The sequence below is a fragment of the Urocampus carinirostris genome, chromosome 10 (assembly GCF_059441175.1).
Source record: "Urocampus carinirostris isolate Australia breed hairy pipefish chromosome 10, RoL_Ucar_1.0, whole genome shotgun sequence".
NCBI classification, from domain to species: domain Eukaryota; kingdom Metazoa; phylum Chordata; class Actinopteri; order Syngnathiformes; family Syngnathidae; genus Urocampus; species Urocampus carinirostris.
In genome coordinates, this window is record NC_142358.1 from 2490425 (window position 1) to 2494804 (window position 4380).

Genomic DNA, 4380 nt, shown 5'->3' on the forward strand with positions numbered 1-4380 from the left:
TAGAAATAACAAATAGAGTAGCATTAATCTGAAATAAGCAATAACTCTTTGGTAAGTATGAGCTTATAGAAAACATACATTTCAATATTTATTACCAGATTAGAGGTTAATATTTATCAAAGGTAAGCATATTGTAAGGAATTACACTGTCAATATCGGTAAGCAAAAAGTGTGTAAACCTTGTAAACGTAAGCAGACTGTATGAGGATCACAATCATAAACAAACATGACAATTTTTAAAACAATGAACATTCTTCATGTCCCGGTTTCTATTGTAGTTAAAACACAGCAGGCGAGCAGACCAGCGAGCTATTCTCATGCCTGCACGTCCAAGGCCTTTGGTTGTGAGTAGAGTGGTCAAAGGGCTATGATCAGTCCGTAAGGGGCCGGTCACACAGCCGTTTGCGGCTGAATCACGGCTAAAATTTTGCGTTTTTTTTTTGCCCGTGGTTGCCCGCGATGGAAAATGCGCAAAATTGGCCAACCCGCTGTTCATCGGTGGTATGCCCGCAAAACAGACGCCGGCGACTGTTCCGCTTCCTCATCACGTCATTTCCGCGTCATTTTCTCGTGTGGACCACGGGTATAAAAGCTCCCGAGTATGAGTATGGACGTTAAGAAGGGACTGTATGAGAGTGTGAATGTGCTGACTGTGTTGTATGGTGCAGAGACTTGGAGCCTGAACACAAATTTAAGAAGGAAATTGAATGTTTTTAAGATGAAGTGTTTGAGAACTTTGTTAGGAGTGACAAGATTGGATAGATTGAGAAATGAAATTGTGAGAGACAGAACTGGAGTAGTAGTGGAGCAAGCGTGTTGATAAGTGAGTACTCGGTTGGTTTGGACACATGGAGAGGATGGATGAGGAGCGAATGTTGAAGAGGATCTACAGAGCAGAAGTCAATGGAAGGAGACCAAGAGGAATGCCACGATTGACGTGGATGGATGGTGTTATGAGTGCACTGCAGGAAAGAGGTTTAAATATAATGGAAGCTAGAGCTCTTGTTGGTTATAGGAAGAAGTGGAGAGGTGTTGTGAAAGGATAGTGGGATTGTGGACGCGTTCTTAAGGATGGGCTGGGCACCCGTATGATGCGGCAGGGGTAAACCAGTGAAAGCTGTCGGGCCCTGCTGTTGAACAAAAGAGTGTGTTGTGTCTCCCTGACCCGAGTGTTATGGCCGCTTTCTGGTGTCCTATTTCATCTGGAGGGACGGAAGCATGACCAACTTAGGTGCCGAGGTGCCTAACTTGTTGTGTTTGGGCAATTGGGTTGGCCATGGTCCAAAAAATGTTGTATGTGTTTTTTCTGCTTTTTTTTTTTCCTTTTATTTTCTTTGTTATTATATGTGTTTGTCTTGCTGTCGGTCACCCCTCTTGACCAAGGTAGATAGGTAGATGCTTTTATTCGGATTTGATCATTTTATTTACCAAATTTCTTTTGACTATAAGGGGCACCAAATTATAAGACACACCTGCGAAAATAGCCTTCTATTTCTCAGAAGGCTAATTTTACAGAAAAGGAGCACTAAAAGAAAACTGCTGTGATGGCCAGGACAGCATAAAAAACAAAGAAATAATGAGGGGGATGTTTGCAAGGAAGAGTGACTGAGCTTGTATACCTGTCAACTTGTAGGTGTTCCCCATTTTTCATACGTATTTTGATCATATCAAAGTCCTAGCTGTTTTCAATTATTTGAGAATAAAAATGGGCAAATTAAGACAACTATTCTTTCAAATCCAGTTTAAAAACCAACCCAACCCCCCCAAAAAGACTAAGAGAGACACGAACGTGGAAGCAGGAGGCAGCTTAACAGAGGCTGCTATGATGAAGTACATATTATGCTTTTCGATTTTGATGAACATGCCTTTTTGAAAAGATAAACCTGGCCAATTCTCTGCGACACACTGTACAAGGTCTGGGGGCACTCCGGTTACTGCTTAAAAAACACTTGTTTATGAAAAAGGAATGTGGTAGTTTGGCATGTGTAAAAATTGGCACTGAAAATTTATTGACTGGGTCCAATTATAAACTTAGCCAAGTAAACTGCGAGGAAAAACCCTTTGGGCGATGACAGCTTCCAGATAGAAAGTGAAAAAGTGGCTCAATAAAAGTGTCTGACAGCGAGGGAATTGGATCATATCCTAAACCTTCAGGCTTTGGCTTTGAGGCCAAGTTCTGTTTGATTTTTGTCAACTCGGATACATGTGAAACTGGGTGTAAATTGTCCATCCAGAACATGGCGTTGAGGTGTTAGCCCCGGAGTCTCCCTGATTTATTAGCATTCGAATGCAGCCTAAGTTTGCTCCTACTTTAAATCCAACAAGAAAATCTGCAAACCTTTGCTGCAGAGCACCGCTATCCGTTGCTGCTGGTTTGTTTGTGCTTCCGCAACGAGTGCTTTGACAGCCAGATAAGATTTTACCTCGGGTGCACTTTGCAGACAGCAAAAATCATCTATAATACAAGAAAGAAAGCATACATCTTTGGTTTCACACAAGTATGAGCACAGAAATCCTAGCAAAAAGAATCAGGAAGAAGAGTCGTGCATGACAAGAAGCTAGTTGGCCTAAAATAGCTCTAAATAAATCGGTGTTTTTCAAGAAGTGTGCTAGGGGCAAACTAGTGTGCCACAGGAAATTGCCAAATTTTATCTTTGCATATAATAGCTTGTCATTTCTAGTTTAATTATTTATTTATTAATTAGTCAAATAACTAACATTCATTCATATCCTAAGATGGCAACAGAATATTATTACTTTTTATTTTTATATACTAATTATCTGCTCATGAAGTCATATGGTATATTTAAAAACTTAATTTGTTTGATGACACTGTTTGAGATTACGCTGCAAAAACTACTGTAAAATTCCGGACTATAAGCCGCTACTTTTTTCCCAAATGTTGAACCCTGCGGCTTATTCAGAGATGCGGCCAATTTAAGTAATTTTTTTAACGGCCGCCAGCGGCGCTCGAGTATGTAAGGTAAGATTTGGACCGGTGGAATATATGCGCCATATTCCACCGAGGAAGATCATAACTTCTGAGCGTAAACATACCCTCATCGTGCAAATTGTACAATCTAAGGCTCATAACGCAGTTTCCAGGTCAAAAGCAAATGGGCATATTGCTGGGGTGTATTAATGTAAGGGAGAGTGGAACGACGTCATCATAATAAGGTTTCTCTCCAAAGTCGAGAAAGACAACTTAGGCGTCATTAACAAGGATGGAGAAGCGGATGGTCTGCTGTGGGGGTTTGGGGTTTTTAAGGGTTATTGTTCTATCTACGTTATTCCTTATCCATTATCCGTTATCAGTCAGTTCATAATACGCTACAAAGCCTAGGAGCCGGGACACTTAATCTCAGCCAAAAGGCCAAGCTAAGGTCCTAGCCCTAAAGCCTTGCTGCGATCACTGCAAATGCACCGTTCCCGGAGGTACTGAAACACCGGGCCGATGCGTGGAGTGGACAGAACAAGCTCTTATTCCATCTCCGGATTGCAAAAATCAAAGATCATGGCTACTATACCACATGCCTCCGGCCGTGGCAACTTCATAGATAGTACACAAATTGTGGACACGTACCGATATATTTGGGTTCTCATGATCGGCTGTGATGGGGTTTTGGGGTTTTTAAGGGTTATTGTTCTATCTTCGTTATTCATTATCCATTATCGGTCAGTTCATAATACGCTACAAAGCCTAGGAGCCGGGACACTTACTCTCAGCCAAAAGGCTAAGCTACGGTCCTAGCCCTAAAGCCTTGCTGCGATTATTGCGAATGCACCGTTCCCAGAGATACTGCAATACCGGGCCGATGTGTGGAGTGGACAGAGCAAGCTCTTATTCCATCTCCGGATTGCAAAAATCAAGTACATAATTTCAGAACCACGGCTGGCACCAATCCAGAACCACAGGGGGTTTTGGGGTTTTTAAGGGTTATTGTTCTATCTTCGTTATTCATTATCCATTATCCGTTATCGGTCAGTTCATAATACGCTACAAAGCCTAGGAGCCGGGACACTTACTCTCAGCCAAATGGCCAAGCTAAGGTCCTAGCCCTAAAGCCTTGCTGCGATCATTGCGAATGCACCGTTCCCGGACTAATATTCAGTTATGCGAGCGTGTTGTTAGTAGTGTGAGGCTACCTCCCAAAGGCACGGTTTAAGATGAAAGTTATATTATCATTATTAAAGCTTTGAAAACTCTCTCGATGTACCGTCTTTCTTTGTAAATATGTGTAATATGTATTTGCAACTGTATATTTTTTTAATGTATCTATTTGTATTTATTTGAGACACTTATTCTGCACGAGCAAATTAAAATGGAGAGGCGGAGCAAGCGCGGGCTGATGGGAACGTGGGGACCGGTAAAGGTAAATT

The 4380-nt window shown here is 41.8% G+C and overlaps 2 pseudogenes; both read right to left on the reverse strand.

Moving 5' to 3' along the window:
* Positions 1 to 3420: 3420 nt before the first annotated feature.
* LOC148357484 (U2 spliceosomal RNA) lies at positions 3421 to 3510 on the reverse strand (annotated as a pseudogene).
* A 264-nt stretch (positions 3511 to 3774) lies between these two features.
* On the reverse strand, positions 3775 to 4052 carry LOC148357485 (U2 spliceosomal RNA; annotated as a pseudogene).
* Positions 4053 to 4380: the final 328 nt, after the last annotated feature.